Here is a 19,270-nt window from a genome sequence, read left to right as displayed (position 1 = left end):
TATGAGCGTTTTGGAAAGTAACCAAATGCTCATCCCTCTTAGGAAAGCTAGAGTTCGCAATCACCAACCCAAAAGCCTTAGCGAAGTCCAACAGCGAAGTACCTCCTCCGTTCCTCTCCCCAAAATCGAAGCCTCCATGCACCTCACCATAGCCGTCTGCGGTCGAACCAATATGACCATTGAAATCCCCTCCTATAAATAGCCTCTTAGTAGGCGGGACTTGATGCACAATCTCATCTAACCCCTCCCAGAATTGTCATTTAACCTCCTCATCCAGGCCCGTATGTGGGGCGTAGGCGCTAACGATGTTTAGGGTGCACTCTCCAACCACCAACTTAATAGTCATCAATCTATCATTCACCCATCTAACCTCAACCACCAACTCTCTAAATTCCCCATCCACCAAGATACTCACTCCATTCTTACTCTTGCGGACTCTGGAGTACCAAAGCTTATACCCGTCCGCATCCCTTGCCCTATACCCTACCCGCCTAGTTTCCTGGACACACGCTATATTGACCCTCCTCTTTCGGAGGATCTTTGACAACTCTATAGACTTACCCTTCAATGTACCTATGTTCCACGACCCAATTCTCAACCTATAGGCACCCTTGTTCCCCTTACCTCCCTTGCTTGCCTTCCCACCCCCTAACCCTTGCCCCACCTCCCGCCCCACCCCCTGTTTCTCCGGAGGACATGACCTCACTCGGCCATCCCAGTCCACAGTCACTATACCTACGACAGACTAAAGGAAATCACTAACACACACTAGACAACAGATCAGAGTAGAGGAAGATATATTGTAACTACAGGCACGCCAATATGGTGATTAAACTAATACGAACTAAGATGGCAGCAATTTAACTAATACAACGAAGGAAAACAGGAAAACGAGAGGTACCAACTCCCGTAATTAGAACCTGGGAATTGTCTTGGTATGCACGGCAGTATTGCGACCTCTTTGCACGTCCAACTCCCGCGTCACCCCTTGTTGACAGTCGCCCAGACTGTTCTTCACTGTTTGCACACACACATCCCGCTCGCCGACAAAAGCCACCGACCCTAACCTGAAATACACACAAAATACTACGAAGCCAAACAAGGGGGGGGGGGGGGGTTGTCACCGCTACCACTGGCGAAGTCTCAGCCGTAGGAAAAAAAGCACAAAGAGAAGGAAAACGAGGAGAAAGAGTGAACGAAGAAGAAAGGAGCAGAGAAAAATGGGGTGGGGGGAGGGGGGTTTACCCGCAACTAAGGATTAAAAATGAAGAAGAAAAGTTAGAGGAAAAAGGGCCGATGTTGCTGCCCGGCGAAACAGCAGTCGGCAGTGTTGTTGCTCTAGTAAATATTGGAGTGGGGAAGAGGGAAAGAAGAAAAAGGAGAGACACGAAGGGGGAGGTGCGAGAGATGGGGGGGGGGGCTTACCTGCTGGTGGGGGTGGTCGCCGACTACCTGGTCTGGTTTTCGACCGTTGCGGGTGGCGTGAGAGATGAGGGATGGACTTGGCAAATTATTTGAATATCACTAAACTTAGAATAATTGCTTAAAAAATAAATTGACTATGTGACTTTTCAAGTAGCCAAATCAAATCAAACACATAAAACATGGGAAGTAGAGCAAAATATTCCAAATTGGATAGTTATGCCCCGCCAAATTCTCCATCAATCCGTTCATATTGCCATTTTCTATAGTTCCAATTCTTCTAGCCGCTCTAAATATATCCATTATGTAAATTAAATTAAATTAATAATTCTAAAAAATAAATTAAAATAAACATCAAAGAAGAGAAAGAGTTGGAACGAGTGTACCGGGAGTCCGGATGCTGCACTAAATTTGATATCACACTTCAATTGATATTTGATGATATTGATACCACACTTCACTTGAATACTTGATATTTGATAATTATAATTTTGTAGTGGCTAAAGTAAATATTTGATGAAACTTGAAATAATAAGTAATTGAGAACTTGAGATCAATAAGCAATATTATCAAGAGAGAATTAGAGTAGCAAAAGAGCAAATTGTGAGAAAAAATGAAGAAGATGGGGGCTATTTATAGTTTTAAAAGATTAAAAATATAACTTATCAATTATTAGGGGTGGGGGACTATTTTCTTAAGGGGTAGGCTGAAATGGCCAAAAATACAAAAAATGGCCGTTGCCCAACGGTCATTTTTGAATTTAACCGTTGGCAACGGTCAAAAAACAATTGCATAACGGATATCGGGTTGTAGCCCGGTAAAAATCCGGTAGTAAGTTGTTGGGCTTACCGGATTCCGGGGCACCGGTTACCAAAAAAGACCCGCCCCGTCCGGTTAAACCCCTAACCCTCACCAACCCGTCCCACCCCCTTAGCGGACCGGGCTGATCCGGGCTGAATCGGATCGAACCGGGTTGGCAATGGGCTGGCCCGACCCGTTTAACAAGTTTAGTATAACTGCACAACAGAAACGAACTTACTTTTCCATTAGTTAAAGTATAGTATAAAACTCTGTTGAAGCCTGATTTAAAACTGATGCTGATTATCTACTGTTGTGGAGTAATTCTGATGCTAAAATTTGTTCTACATATTCTCCAAATTCCTTTTCCACGCCATCAGGTTCCTTTAAAAAGTGAAAATTTAATCAAATTTTGTCCAAGTAGCTAAATATAAAAGCGCATTTGCTATACATAACTTTCTGTGTGCGTAAAATTCATGAAAAGATCAAATGTTACTAGATTTATTGTTATGCAAATCTTGTTTTTTTTTTTTTAATCTTAGTAATTAATGAATAATACAGATCAAACATATTTATTTTTTTAATTTCCCATCCTATGTTTAGCACCTGCTTCTGGATTCAACTAATCCGGATTCGTGTCGGGAAGTATCACTTTGTGAAGTAGAGCGCTCCCTACTAAAAATAATTTTTTTCTCATGGCTTCAGTCTGCTACTTTTGATTAAGGATGTAAGTGTTCTATTATAATCTTTAGCAATAAATAGAATAATTATAATTCTATAATTGGAATTTCACTGAAAGTTAAATTTAGAATTCTAAATTCAGGTACATTGCTTTAATTTGACCGTTGGACTAAATCGGATCGTATTCAACCCCTCCTAGAAAAAATGATAAAAATAAGATGGACAGGGAGGAAAAGTTACTATCATCACGTGCTTAACTTCTTTTTCAGATGCTACCTGTGAATTTTTACCTCAGACTTTATCTTGGCTTTCACATTCGATATTCCAAAATAATGGAAAAAAAAGAAAAAACAGAAAGAATCATTGTAGATTGAAACATGCATGTGTATGATATGTTTATTTATGTACCTGTCCTGTCCACGTGAACGTTGTATTTTAAATACTACTACTAGTATAATATGTAATGTTTGTCTACTTTTGGTACCTGAAGTATAGCCTAGAGTATAACCAATCAAAGACGCAACGAAAACTAAAGTGTACATAATGTGGAAGGTGAACCTACATTAATTAGTTTGATTAAAGTTTTAGTCAAATTTTCAAATACATACACGTTTTGCTAATGACATTTATCTCACGTGTGATTCTCTATTTCTAAGGAGGATGGGTTTCTTTGACTCGAATAAATTTCTGTTTAGAGATTAGAGCAACGCGTAAATTCAAGTGATACTTTAAATGCATGTTACATGTGATTAATTTCGTTATTATCCATCGTCAAAAACGTTCAATTTCACATCATTTTCCTTACATAAGAAACTTACATACAATTTAAAATACACTTATTATTATACTATGTCATTTAATTTCTCTGTATGCGTGCGCATGTGGTATTAGTAATTTATTTTTGATCCATAGTAACTGCTTTTAAGATTGTTGTACATCCCTTAGAAAGATACAATTAATTCTTTTTGATAATTAAAAATACAATTAATTAATAGCTTTAATTATAAGAATTTTCTAAACTATTGTTTACTGTTACTTACTTAATTAAATACTCCACTACTTGAAAAAGTAAGGGCACATTTTTAAAAAAAAGATTAAATGTCATTTTGTTTTTTCTAAAACGTCAAATACTATGGAACAAAAATTAGTTTGTCAACAACTACTACAATATTTTGGATCAGATCGGGTACTTCTCGACAAAGAAAAATAATAGGAGTAACAAATGCACTATACCCTGTTACTGGTATGATATGTTATGTGACTTTATATTTTGATGATTTAATAAACTTCATAGGAGAACCAGATAGGGAACCTGATACACAACCTCAAAGTGCTCAGACAACAAGTCACACGTCTGGCACAAGTTTCAATAATATCAGTCAAAGAAACGGCAGAGGGAATAAATATCTATTAGTTCCTCCGGTCATAGTACAAGTCAACTCCTTATAATTGCTAAAGCTGCTACATTGTTGTACTGCACATGCAACAGTGCAGCAGTCACTTTATGGAGCATGTTGTGTATCGAATACTTGCTTACATCATCCCAATGACCTCACTTATATATTACCAACATGACGCAAGGGAACACACGCACTTGCAAACCCTAAATCGTTAAGTCTCTCTCAAATGTGTTGTCGCCTTCATTCATTCTAAGGCTTGAAGAACAAAGTAGCAACAGAACAAAGGACCAGATCCCAGTACTGTGTTCATTGTATGTCCTTAGTATTGTTGTATCTTTGTTAATGCTATTCACTTGTAATTCCTACTCAACTTAGTTAGAAGCATCTTGTAGGATATCTTTTGTAAAATATAAATCGTGTGTTTGTGTTTGGATAGAGTTAGTCAAAGTGGTGAGCTTTGTAATAGAGTTATTACAAAGAGGCTTGCAATAGAGTTATTGCAAGTAGGTAAGGGATTAAGAGTTTAATTCCTACGTTGCAATAGGTTGTAATCTAAAGTTGCTCGATTAGTGAAGTTGAAATCCTAGAGTGTAGGTCATGGTTTTTAATCCCGTAAGTTGGGAGATTTTCACGTAAAATATTATTGTGTCATTTACTTACTACTGTGTGTGTGTGTGTGTGTGTATGTGTGTGTGTGTGTGTGTGTGTGTGTGTGTGTGTGTGTGTGTTATGTGGGAACTGATAGAGAACCAGGTTCTCTATATAGTTTGGTAGACTCTTAACTTACACCAATTGGTATCATAGTAGGTTTTTTTCTATTAGGCTAGCTAACACCCTCAAAGGATCTACATGGATGCTCCACTAAATTTTGAAGAAGGTCAATTAACCTACATACCACTAAGATTCAATGGACAATACTACAGCTGGTGGAATACAAGAATGTATGATTTTATCATGGCTAAAGATTCGGAGCTTTGGGATGTCATTTATGATGGACCCTTCGTTCCCATGAAGACCATTAGCGAGACAGCAGTGACAGTCCCAAAGACAGGGAAGGAGTACAATAATGTCGACCGCAAAGCTATAGATCTGCCAAGGAGATCTGGGAGGCTGTCCAAACCGCATATGAAGGAATAACCCAAGTCAAGCAGTCAAAGATCGACATGCTCACTACTGAGTACGGACTCTTCAAGATGAAGGAAGATGAGTCCATTCAGGACATGCATACTCACTTCACTTTCATCATCAATGAACTCAATTCTCTAGGAGAGATCATTCCAAGGAAAACATTGGTAAGGAAATACTCATTGTGCTACTTGGTTCTTGGGAGGCTAAAGTCAATGTTGTCACGGAAGCAAAAGATCTGCAAAAGCTAACGATTGACGAACTCATTGAAAATCTGAAGACTTACGAAATGAAGAAGAAGAAGGACCATGACAGAAGATAACCTAAAAAGGAGAAGAACCAGGTTCTCAAGGCAGACAATGGTGAATCAAGTGGTGATGATGCTGACATGGCATATTTGACACGGAGATTTCAGAAAATGGTTCGCATAAATGGGGGTATTCCGAAAAAGGGTAGCTCCACCAGACCAAAAGGATATGATTGCTGTCACAAACGCGGGAAGCTAGGACATTTCATCAAAGATTGTATTCTCCACAAGCAAGACCAGTACAAGTACAACACACACAAAACGACCAAGAAGAACCCGATTCCTGACAGGAAATTTAAGAGAAAAGATATCGCCGACAATGTTGTGAAACAAGCTCTTGCAGCATGGGGAGACTCCTCTAGTGAATCTGATGGAGATGATGAACAAGGTAACACCTCCATGATGGCCGTTGAAAGCGAAGCCGCTGAATATGACTCCATCTTTGCCCTGATGGCAAAATTTGATGAGGATGAAGTTGATGATGACGATGAGGTAAACTTTCTAGACGTTCAAAGAAATTTGAAGTCTTGCTCTCAAAAGAAGCTTGTATCCTTATCAAATGTTCTGATTGATGCTTACCATAACTTTATCAATGATAAAAATATTTTAACTATGAAATTAGGAGAGGTAGAGCATGAGAGGGATGATTTACTAATCGTAGTTGTTGATTTAAAAGAAATCATTGAGGATTTAAAGAATGAAAAGGATGTTCTAACTGAGAAAATTGAAAAGGTAGAGCATGAAAGAGATGACAGTAGAGGAATTAAAAAAGGAAAATATTTCTGTGAAAGCTTCAATTGAAAATGGCATGAACTCTTCAAAAGGTAAAGAAGTGGCGAGTGAGGCAAACCTTAAACTTGAAAAATGAACTCAAAATGGTAAAATTGAGTCTGTGTGCTGAACTTGAAAGAAATAGACAACTTCAGGAAGATCTAAGCAGGATTAAAAATGACCTAGATAAATCTCTAAAGTAGACCTGGTCTTCTAATACAATCACTTCCATGTATAAAAGTAATGGGGAGGACATGCAGAGAATGGGGTTCCAAAAGGAAAAGGCTCCTTACAACCCACATAACAAGTATGTTACTATCCCTAATAACTGGTTTTAAACTCATTATGGTAACACTGGGCATTTTAAAGATTACTGTAAAGCTAGAGTTCTGTCCCAACAGAAAAATAAAGTTTTTTTGTTGAAAAGGTATCTACTGCTAGGGAACTTGGTCCCTACAATAAAAAAATGTGTGATGCCTTCTTGGACAAGAAGGAGTTTAATTCGCCCTTTTCCTTACTACAAGGGACCAAAACTTGTTTGGGTTCTTAAGTCTAATCTCTAACTTCCATGTGCAGGGAGCAGTGAAAGGAAGTAGACAAAGATGGTATAAGGATAGCAACTGCTCTAAACATATGACTGGAAGTACTAATGATTGCCTTTCACTCAAAGCCCTGTAATGTGGGAGTGTGTTCTTTGGAAATGGCAAAAAGGGATACATTCTGGGAGTTGGAAGAGTTGGGAAGACACTCACTCACTCAATTGAGAACATGTATTATGTGAATGGCCTGAAATACAGTCTGCTGAGTGTATCTCAAATCTGCGACAAAGGAAACAAAGTGGAGTTTTTATCAAAGTCTTGCAATATCACCAATCTTGTGACTGGTGAAGTGGTTCTGATGGCAAAAAGATTCGAAAACATCTACGCTGCTGACTTTGAGTCCTTAAACAGTGGGGATCTTATATGTTTGAGTGTTGTTGATAATGATGCTGAACTGTGGCACAGAATATTAAGACATGCAAGCTTCTCCTTACTGAACAAGCTAGTTAAGAAGGACCTGGTCTGTGGGCTGCCAAAGTCAAGGTTCAAGGATCACAAAGTGTGTGATGCATGTGTGAAAGGAAAGCAAGTCAGGTCCTCCTTCAAGCCAAAAAAGGAAGTAAGTACCTCAAGGCCACTGGATCTTCTCCATATGGATCTGTGTGGACCTATGAGGGTGCCCAACATAGGAGGAAAGAAATACATTTTTGTCATTGTAGATGACTACTCCAGATTCACATGGACTTTGTTCCTCAGAACCAAGGATAAAACTTTTCTAGTCTTTATTGCTTTTGTGAAGCACATTCAAGTAAAAATGAGCCATAATGTTGTAAGCATAAGATATGAGCATGGTACAGAGCTCGACAATGCAAAATTTGACGAATCCTGTGCTGAAAATGGTATAATTTTTTCATCTTTAAGAACACTCCAACAAATGGTGTTGTGTAGAGGAAAAATAGGACTCTTGAAGACATGGCAAGGACGATACTAATTGACAGTGGTGTACCAAAGAGCTTTTGGGCTGAGGCGGTGAACACTGCCTGCAATTTGATAAACAAGTGCATGATCAGGTCCCTCAAAAACAAGACACTGTATGAATTGCTAAATGGGAGAAAACCCAAGTTGACTTACCTGAGAACATTTAGTTGTAAATGCTTTGTTCTCAATAATGGTAAGGAAACACTGGGAAAATTTGATGCCAAAAGTGATGAAGGGATCTTTCTTGGATATTATTCACAAAGCAAAGCATACAAGGTCTACAACAAAAGGACTCAATGTGTTGAAGAAAGCGTACATGTAATCTTTGATGAATCACACCACTTATGTAGGAAAGATTCACATGATAAGAATGATCAAGACGAAGAGCAGTCAAAGGTTCCTTGAGAAGTAATTGATATGGCAAACGGGAAGGCTGATCTGATGAGTCAGGTCAAGGAGACTAATGAAGAAGATGCTGCAGAACCTCTAGCTGATTCAGAGGAACCTGGTTCCTTCATTACAACAACTGAAGCAGAAAATAAAGTTGTTGATGCGGTGCAAGGAACTCCTGATGTTGAGTAGAGAAGTGGCACTCACTCTTCCATGGATATTAACGATGGATCCCACTTAGAGGAACCTGGATATTCTCATAATAAGATTCAGGTGTACAGTTGGATGCACAAAAGCTCATATCCGCTCTAAAATGTGATCACTCCTCTTGATTCATGGATTCAAACTAGATCAAAGTCAAGAAGCATGTTTGCCTTCTCAGCCAACCTATCTCAAATTGAGTCCAATAATATCAAGGAAGCATTAAAAGATGCTGACTGGATTGCTGTTATGCAAGATGAACTCCATTAACTTGAGAGGAACAACGTGTGGCATGATTCCTCGACCTTCAAATAGAACTGTTATTGGAACCACATGGGTGTTAAAAAATAAGCTTGATGAGTTTGGAAATACAACAAGAAACAATGCGAGGATGGTGGTTCAAGGTTATAATCAAGAAGAATATATTGACTATGATTAGATTTTTGCTCCAGTTGCACGGATGGTGGTTCAAGGTTCTAATCAACAAGAATATATTCTTCCTAGGTCTGCAAGTTAAGCAAACCTCTAAGGGAACGATGATAAGTCAACAAAAATACATTAAAGACTTCTGAAGAGGTTTGAGATGGAAAGCTCAAATATTATTATAAGCACGTAATTTTTGACCCGCGCAACATTTAAAAGTAGCATTTTAAAAATATTTACTTATTTTTTATTTTTATAGGATTTCAGTCAACTTTTAATTTTTATTTTAAAACATAAGTTTAAAAATACATAAATAATTTATTCTTATTCACTAAGATTAATTAGTTTATTTTGGTAGTATTCTTATTTTTGTTCAACGAGAAAGAATTGAATTTGGGCCAAAACAATTTACTAGTGAAGCTTATTTTCGGACCTGAGCCCACTCCTTTTCTTAGCCCATTTATACATTCCCTAAACCACAACCCTTTTATAATCCCTAAATTAAACCTAATTCCTCTACCTTTGAATCTCCTAGATTCCTCCTAAGCTAAGGGAGCACCTTAGAAAGACTCAGCCGGCACCCCTCATAAGAGAACCCTCTATCATCTCTTTCTCTGAACTAAAAAAAAAAAAAAAAGAGAGAGAGAGAGAGAGAAAAAAGAGAAAGCACCTTCTCTAGCTCCAAAGTACCATTTAAAGATCCCCAAAAACGGATCTCAAATTCACCCAAAATGCAACCGTAAAACAATCACAAAACCAACCCCAAAACCACTCCTTCTTTGATCGAAAATTGCCGGTTAACAATCCTCTGTTTCAGTCACGTAAAATCAGCCTTATATCATCACAAAAATGCCCCAACCCAGTGCAAAAATCAGCTTGAAACCACCATCCAAACCCGGTAGAGATGAGTCTATTCGGCGACGTCGACTTCGGTCCAAGGTTCTAGTCCATAGCTCGCTTGAGGATTACTGTTCTAGAGATTCTATTTCCATTGTATCCGCTCTAAAATTTCAGCAATAGAAGGTATGTTCTTCCATCTTTTTCACTAGTTATTTCATCCATGTGTCTCCTTATTTGTCGGCATAAATGAATAAACGACATAAAGCTTTAATTTATTTTTATTGATGCTTAGTCGTTTAATCTGATTATTTCTTTGTTTCCTGGGTTAATATTTGAAGTTAATATTATTTTAGTTTGATGAAATCTCAAATGGGATGTTATATTGAATAAAACCAGTAATGTCCACAGTAGAGAATATTGAGCTGTATGGATTTTTGGTTAAACTTTTATCTTAGTTGTTGATCAAACAATTTTGCATTTAAATGGTCTGTGTGTGTTTGTATAAACTTTGGTTTTGTTGGGTTAGGCGTTGGTCTTTGGTGGTAAACTCGAATTAAGAGAATTGCGGCTTTAGATAAAATTAGCATACGCGAGTAGTAATTTTGACATTGGAAAGTGTTGGACTTTTTTTTTTAAAATTTTATTTGTATTTTTTTAATTTTGACATCACAAGCTGCATCCATTTCTGTCCACAATATTATATCCATAAATTATGCCTTACAATAATCTCAAATTAGATTAGGAAATAAATCACAAACATCGTAGCTTGCTTTAGGCGCGATTAAATAAATCATCGTGATTATGAGTACGGTTTCCGTGGCATAGTCTTGATACATAATCCCCAATTCGGATGCACATTTCATGTGACCCGACCATAACTTCAAATAATAATTAAAATAAATATGTTGTGAATCATGGGTACGTTTCACGTGGCATGATTTGCGATGTGTACAAAAATAATAAGTGCGCGACACTACGACTTGTTTAAATAAACTCCATAATTGTTTAAAAATAATTTAAAGCGGTATAGAAGCGGTAATGCACAATAGGTTTCAAATATGTAATAAATCAGATAATTAGGCCAAGTATTAATTTTTAAGCGACTGTGCTAAAATCACAGAACTCGGTAGTGCCTCACACCTTCTCCCGAGTTAACAGAATTACTTACACGGTCTTTTGTGTTTGCGGACCATAAATTAGAGTCAATTTTTTTTGATTTGGGATTTAAAATAAACCGGTGACTAGGGACACCATAAATATTCCAAGTGGTGACTTTGAAAAATCAATAAATAATCGCATTTCGAAAAATGTCACTTTAATTGGAAAAACTCCATATCCTCCTCGGGAAAAAGGAGGTGTGACAGCTCTGGCGACTATGCTGGGGATCGAACCTAGAATCTCTGGTCTCGCAGACCAGAATTCGAGCTTAGATGACTGTTATACTTGGCTTTTGTTGATTGTCTGATATTACCCGTTTGGGCATAATGTGCTAAATGTCGCTTTTTACCTCATTGATATTGTGTGAACTGTATATAAATTATTACAAACCTTTCTTCTCTCTAAGTCTTCTAAATCTTCTGGGAAGCGTGCGCTTCGCGTGGCTTCTTTTCTGTTAGAGTTATATCCTAATTTTAGAATGAGTATCAGACAAGTTGCAAAGTCAGTGAAGCTTCTGTATTCCCGGTACGTTGCCCCCCTCCGGCTCGAGTTGTCCGCTCGGGTAAGCTAGGTCTAGAACAATACACCTAGGATTTAAACTTAGAATAACATAGCCTCATGCCGGATACCTAGTAGGAATGTTTATTTGCATCACATGCATTTGACTTTTGGGACTCAACACAGGGGTTGGGTCCGTCTACGACAGGTGTACCCAAAATAAAAAGACCATCCTGATGCATCTTACGTGCTACTTGTTGCATTTGTTTGTTCTGATTTGCATGTTGACTCGCTTCTAGAATAGGGAAAGAAAATCAAGAAAAACAAGAGAGAGAAAATTGACCCGGTTCCTGAAAATCACGGCATTTGAAAAAAAAAAAGAAAACTAAGATCATGAAACTCTGTCGAAAAAAAAGAAAAAAAAAAGCACAAGTCATTTCAAAATGAGTCAATATCTTCAAAATCATTTTTTTCCTATTGGCTCAAAACTGACCGAACTACGCGGGTCTAATTCTCACCGGATGTGAGATACATAGGCAAACCTCATCGGTTCCGACCCCCAATTTTTAAAAATCCAAAAATATTTTTTTTAATTCCTTCTTTAGAAGTCTTTCGTTAGAAAATTTTAAATACAAAAAACAAATAATTTAAAACTAAAAATATTTTCTTCCTTTATAGAAGTCTTTCATTCAAAAACAATCAACCAAAATTCAAAAATATTTTCTTTTTCTTTTTTGGAAGTCTTTCTCCCAAAAGTCCAAAAACAAAACAAAAAAATAAAATCAAAAGCCAAAAAATATTTTTCTTTCTTATGTAGAAGTCCTTCTTTCGAAAAAATATTAAAAAAATAAATCAAATTCCAAAAATATTTTTTCTTTCTTCTTTATAAGTCTTTCTTTCGAAAATTAAAAAAAAATTAAAATCAAAATCCAAAAAGAGTTAGTTTATTTACCTTATTTCTTATCTTCCCGAACTACGCAAAATCTTATTCATGTTCTCACATGATACGTAGGCAACCCACATCAGGTTTGATCGAATGATTTTGAAAAAAAAAAAGAGTAAAAAAAAAGAGTTCTCATTCCAACATGCTTGATGTTTTAAAATAAAATCTGGTATTAGGTGGTCGGTTTGTTGGTTTGCAATGGCGAGTCCAGGATCACTCAGAAATAAAAGTACCTTCTCAACCGAAGGAACAAGAACCACTATTGTTGATCCAACTAAGGTCACGAAAAGGCAACCAGGCAAGTTGGCGGTTAAAAATAAAAAATGGAGGCAAATGTGGGGTTGACTTTACCAGATTTGAGCAATAGAAGATGGCCTGCTCGGGATGATTTGATGATGGGGATACATGAGAATTGAATGTTGTAGTAGTACTGATGTGCAAATTTGTGGCTAAGATGTCGCTTAGCAACTAGAAAGTCACTCCTCTTTTAGTCAGGGAGGAGTCTTGGTAGCTTATTTTGTCATCTTTTCTAGCTATCTAGGTTATTCAGGGTTGTAACCCAGATTTCAGTTTGTTTGTCTTGTTGTCAAATCCTTTCATCTGTTATTCAATGAAATACAGTTTGTCCTTTTGTGTCATTCTATGCTTAGTTCTTTCGCCGCTAGTTCTAGTGACATGACATGCATGTGAAATTTCTGGTCAGATCTTAGAAAACCGATTTAGTCTTGAATTGGATAACTGAGAAAAAGATATTTTTGAGGATGAATAAAGAGTTGAAACACTTTGGAATTAAGCTCGAATAAAATTTACCTTCAAATCATTGTGAAGATCAGGTTTGAGGAAGAACCAATTGAAGTTTGGTGGAAAGTTTGAGATTAATAGATGGAAAGTATTCTTGGACCACGACACACCAAGAAGACAAACATGTTCATCAATGTTGTGATCACGAAAGGATACTATGTTTGGCGTTCTCGAGGCTGGGAGGCCCTTTTTCTGCTATCCCAACACTTTATACCCTTCGTTACCCCTTTTGAGCCTGTATTATTTTCTTTGACCACCCTATTTTGGAATCAAGTTTAGAGTCAAAAGTCCAAAAAGAATAGAATAAAAAATGAATAAGAAAGTCCATGCCCCAAAAGTACAAACTAGGGCAACTCTTAGAAAGTTCAAGTAAAAAAAAAAATGAGTCAATGGTCCATGCCCCCAGAAAATAAAAGATGGGGCAAATTGTTTTGAAAAAATAAAAGAAAAAAAAATGAAACAGAAAGAAAGATGAAAAAATTAGTTAGGTCAGATGTTTGAACTATGTTAGACCTGATTCCTTAAAAAAAAAAAAGATACGTATGCAGCCTTACACGGTTCGGTCCAACCAAATAAGAATTCAAAAAAAAATCCAAAAATTCCAGTACGAGAAACTGGGACAAAGATTTTATTCCACTTTTGAAAGAGTCGATTCCAAGAGTTCTAAGTCTACAACCCCTCATTTTGATTGTACTTTGAGCCTTATGTCGTCCTTTCTTTCCAACCCTATCCAAAAATCTTCCGAATAAAGATCTCCCAATATGCCTTCAAGAATGCCAAGAGAAGCATGCAATGAGCAATGGTTGCCATGTAACGTAGAACACTGTCAGTTGCTCACACTAGAAAGCAAAAGAAAAAGAAAAATAAAGAAGAAAAAATGAGAGAGTCTTACTCGTGAAAACCCTCACGGGCACTGTAAGACGACGGTAAGCAGAGATGAATAAATGAGAGAGACTTGTTGGTGAAAACCCTTCGGGGCACCATTAGTCGATAGTGAGTCGTGAGGCTGATACAAATAATCGGCACAAAGAAGTTTGGTTTCAAAGCCCGGAGGAATGATAAAAGGGAAGATTTGATCAGTTTGATAGATAGGACCGTTAAGTCCAAAATGCATGTCATGATCATTAAGGCTAGTTACCGCAATATAAAAAGAAAAAAAAACTCTTCCATCTGTACTTCCGACAGGGGCATTTCTTGTTATTACTTGTTTCTTTGCATCATTGTGTCCTTCACTCTGAGTCAGTCCTTGTCAAAATAAGCAAGAAAAGGTTTCAAACCTGCTACCAGCTTTTCAGTTGCACAAAGCAAATTTGGCCAGCACACTCAGTTGTTACTGTCAACATCCCTTGAGAATTCATGTAAAGGCTCCCCCAAAAGACTCTTGTCAGCTTACTTGGCGCAAGCAAAGATAACTTGTGATTCTCTTTGACAAACAAATTGCTCAAAAGAAGGAAGTCATTCAAGATATCAGAAAAGGTCACCTAAGCAAAGATCTCTGATTGGGATAAGGCTGATTGAGTCACAAGACACCAATGGCATTGGGAGCGAAACTATCAGGGTTGAGACAGAAAGTAAAAATCCCTTGTAAGCAATAACAGAGCCTCCTAGTATTGCAACCAATTACCAACACAGTCGGTCTTTCAAAGTTGGATGATCCCAAAACCAATCTGCCAAAAACATCAAGGCCACAAACTGACCACCACTTTCAAAATTGACAATATTTTCTTTGTTTGAAATAGGAAAAAAGCAGAGCAAGGAAAGTGGTTCAAAAAAAAGAGAGAAAAAGACCAAAAAAAAAAAAAAAATAGAGAAAAAGAGTAGACAAAGGGAAGTTTCTCAATTTTTTTCCTTTATTGGTCTTTCTAGTGTGCATAAAATTTTGCCATTGCTATTCACATTTTCCCTCTTAGTTTGATGAATCTTTTTCCTAAGATAAAAAACCCTAGTCTGATGAATTTTCTCCTAGGATAGAAATCTTAGTCTGATGAATCTTTCGCCTAAGATAAAACAACCTAGTATGATGAATTTTCTCCTAAGATAAACGTCTTAGTCTGATGAATCTTTTACCTAAGATAAAACGCCCTAGTCTGATGAACTTTCTCCTAGGATCGAAGTCTTAATCTGATGAATCATTCTCCTAAGATAACAAAAAAAAATACCTAGTCTGATGAACTTTCTCTTAGGATAGAAATCTTAGTCTGATGAATCTTTCTCCTAAGATAGAAAGCCTAGTCTGATGAATTTTCTCCTAGGATAGAAATCTTAGTCTGATAAATCTTTCTCCTAAGATAATAAATTAGAAAACCTAGTCAGATGAATCTTTCTCCTAGGATAGAAATATTAGTCTGATGAATCTTTCTCCTAAGATAATAAAACCTAGTATGATGAATTTTCTCCTAGGATAGAAATCTTAGTCTGATGAATCTTTCTTCTAAGATAATAAATTAGAAAAGCTAGTCTGATGAACTTTCTCCTAGGATCAAAGTCTTGGTCTGATGAACTTTCTCCTAAGATAACCAAAAAAAACTAGTATGATGAACTTTCTCCTAGGATACAAAGTCTTAGTCTGATGAATCTTTCTCCTAAGATAAAAACCTGGTCTGATGAATTTTCTCCTAGGATAATAAATTTTTTTTTAAAAAAGGGAAGTTTGGATTTTTTTTATAAAAAAAATGTCACTTTTTAGTTTTTTTAAGTTATCAATCTTTAGTTTTCTTGAAATCAGGGGTCCCGCGTGGAGAATAGGGTCAGTTTTTAGTTTAGTCAAGCTTAGTTTATAGTTTTCCGCAAGCTCAATCTCAAATTTAGGAGACACACTTCCTAGTTTTGGTTTTTTCAGATTTTTATTTCTTTAGGAGACGCACTTCCTAATTTTAGGTTAAAGGTTTCACCCCTAGGAGACGCACTTCCTATTCTAGGTCTTTCAGGATATACTTTTAGGAGACACACTTCCTAAATTGAGATTTCACCCCTAGGAGACGCACTTCCTAATTTGGTTCATTCAAGTTTCACCCCTAGGAGATGCACTTCCTAGTCTAGTTTATTCAGGTTTTTTGTTAGCAGACGCATTTGCTAGTCAATTTTTTTTGGTTTTACTCACAGGAGACACACATCCTAGTCAAGTCTTCAATTTTACTCTCATCATTACATCATTCATCAATAACATAGGTGATTTATAGTTCTGCTAATAACTCACAAATCTTCCTAGTGTAAACTGGGGCAGAAAAAGTTTCTCTTGTTGTTTCCGTTTTGTTATAGTAGCATGCGCCCACCTGGAGAATGAAAAAATTTATTGCAAGTATTAAGTCGGTGGCAGGCACCCACCTGAAGAATGAGGGAATTTATTTTAATTTTAAAGTCATTGGCAGGCGCCCACCTGGAGAATGAGAGAATTTATTTCAATTTTCAAGTCATTGGCAGGCGCCCACCTGGAGAACGAGGGAATTCATTTCAAGTTTCAAGTCAGTTGCAGGTATCCACCTGAAGAACAAGGGAAGTCATTTTAGAATTTAATTTAAGTTAGAAGTAGCAGAAGCTCACCTCAAGAATGCGAGTCGACAGTCTGAGATGACCAAAGGAAGAAGTCTCAATCCAGAATAAAAGAAAATAAAAAAAAAGAGAGAGAAGTGAATCCAAAATACAGAAGCCGATGAAAGATGTGAATTTCTCAAGACATGGCTGAAATCACGAGCACTGCATGTCCGGTCTTGATCCGAAGAAGCAGAAGAAGATGAATCTGCACCTGCAGCTAGCAAGTATCAATGTTCAAATCAAAAGTCTGAATGAAGAACCATTCAAGACTCAAGATCAAGCTTGAGAAGACTTATAGATAAGAATCTTATAACTCATAGCTGGAAGGATTAGTTAGTCTTTTCTGTTTTTGATTTTAATGTAATAATAGGACTGCGGACTGGAACCTCGACGGAACGGTACCTCACTCAACACTCTCATCCTCTCCACACACTCCATCACTTCATTCACTTCTGAACTACACGTGGCATGATTACTTTATAGCCAAGGATATGTAGGTAGCTCAGATACCAGGGCTCGGTCACAATCTTTTGTCCATCTTTGTTTTGTTTTCAATAAGCGTCGGGTCATAAATCAATTACGTTGATTATTGTTCTTTGCTCCGAAAACTCTTCGTGTTTTCAAGCAAAGAGGGGCAGGCGTAAGCATGTAATCTTTGACCCGCGCAACATTTAAAAGAAGCATTTTAAAAATATTTTCTTATTTTTTATTTTTATAGGATTTCAGTCAACTTTTAATTTTATTTTAAAACATAAGTTTAAAAACACAAAAATAATTTATTCTTATTAACTAAGATTAATTAGTTTATTTTGGTAGTATTCTTATTTTTGTTCAACGAGAAAGAATTGAATTTGGGCCAAAATAATTTACTGGTGAAGCCCATTTTCGGACCTGAGCCCACTCCTCCCCTCAGCCCATTTACCCATTCCCTAACCCACAATTCTTTTATAAATGAATAGACGACATAAAGCTTTATTTCATTTTTATTGATCCTTGGTCGTTTAATCTGATTATTTCTTTATTTTCTGGGTTAATGTTTGAAGTTAATCTTATTTTAGTTTGATGAAATCTCAAATGGGATCTTATATTGAATAAAACCAGTAATGTCAACAGTAGAGAATATTGAGCTGTATGGATTTTTGGTTAAATTTTTGTCTTAGTTAGACTCATAGATAGAATTGATCAAACAATTTTGCATTTAAATGGCATGTGTGTGTTTGTATAAAGTTTGGTTTTGTTGGGTTAAGTGTTGGCCTTTGTTGGTAAACTCGAATTAAGAGAATTGCGGCTTTAGATAAAATTAGCATACGCGAGTAGTAATTTTGACATTGGAAAGTGTTGGACTTTTTTTTAAAAAAACATTTATTTGTATTGTTTTAATTTTGATATCACAAGCTGCATCCATTTCTGTCCATAGTGTTATATCCATAAATCATGCCTTACAATAATCTCAAATTATATTAGGAAATAAATCACAAATATCGTAGCTTGCTTTAGGTATGATTAAATAAATCATCGTGACTATGGGTACGGTTCCCGTGACATAGTCTTGATACATAATCCCCAATTCGGGTGCGCATTTTATATGACCCGATCATAACTTCAAACAATAATTAAAATAAGCATGTTGTGAATCACGGGTACGTTTCACGTGGCGTAATTTGCGATGTGTATAAAAATAACAAGTGCGCGACACTGCGACTTGTTTAAATAAACTCCATAATTTTTTAAAAATAATTGAAAGTGGTAATGCACAATAGGTTCCAAATATATAATAAATCAGATAATTAGGCCAAGTATTAATTGTTTAGCGACATGCTAAAACCACGGAACTCGGGAGTGCCTCATACCTTCTTCTGAGTTAACAGAATTTCTTACTCGGTCTTTTGTGTTTGCGGACCATAAATAAGAGTCAATTTCCTCGATTTTGGATTTAAAATAAACCGATGACTTGGGACACCATAAATATTCCAAGTGACGACTCTGAAAAATGAATAAATAATACAATTTCGAACAATGTCACTTTAATTAAAAAAATTCTCTGTCCCCTATCACCCTCGGGAAAAAGGAGGTGTGACAATTATTGATACTCCTATTGCCACTACCACTCTTCTGTACATGGATGAATTAGTTCCCCTATGAATGAAACCATGTATCACGGTATCAATGGTTCACTCTTGTGTCTCACAGCCAACAGACCTGACATTGTATTCAGTGTGGGATTATGTGCTAGATTTCAATCAAGTCCAAAAGAATCTTATTGAAAGCTGCTAAGAGAATTCTGAGGTATCTCAAACGAACACATGACCTGGTCTTCTACTATCCCTCAAGAGACAATTTTGACTTAATTGGGTATGCTGATGCTGATTATGCTAGTTATTTGATGGATAGAAAGAGTACATCTGGGATGACACAGTTTCTAGGATCATACTTGATTTCATGGGGTACAAGAAAACAAAAAGTC

General features: G+C 36.8%; 1 long non-coding RNA gene across 1 annotated transcript; it reads left to right on the top strand.

The window, feature by feature from the left end:
- Positions 1-9,605: 9,605 nt before the first annotated feature.
- On the top strand, positions 9,606-17,316 carry LOC108944121 (uncharacterized). Its single transcript, XR_011409606.1, has 2 exons — positions 9,606-10,058; positions 16,644-17,316. It is a non-coding gene; the product is annotated as an uncharacterized lncRNA (long non-coding RNA).
- Positions 17,317-19,270: the final 1,954 nt, after the last annotated feature.

Source organism: Nicotiana tomentosiformis, chromosome 7 (genome assembly GCF_000390325.3).
Source record: "Nicotiana tomentosiformis chromosome 7, ASM39032v3, whole genome shotgun sequence".
Lineage (NCBI taxonomy): Eukaryota > Viridiplantae > Streptophyta > Magnoliopsida > Solanales > Solanaceae > Nicotiana > Nicotiana tomentosiformis.
This window is presented reverse-complemented; position numbering and strand designations above follow the sequence as displayed.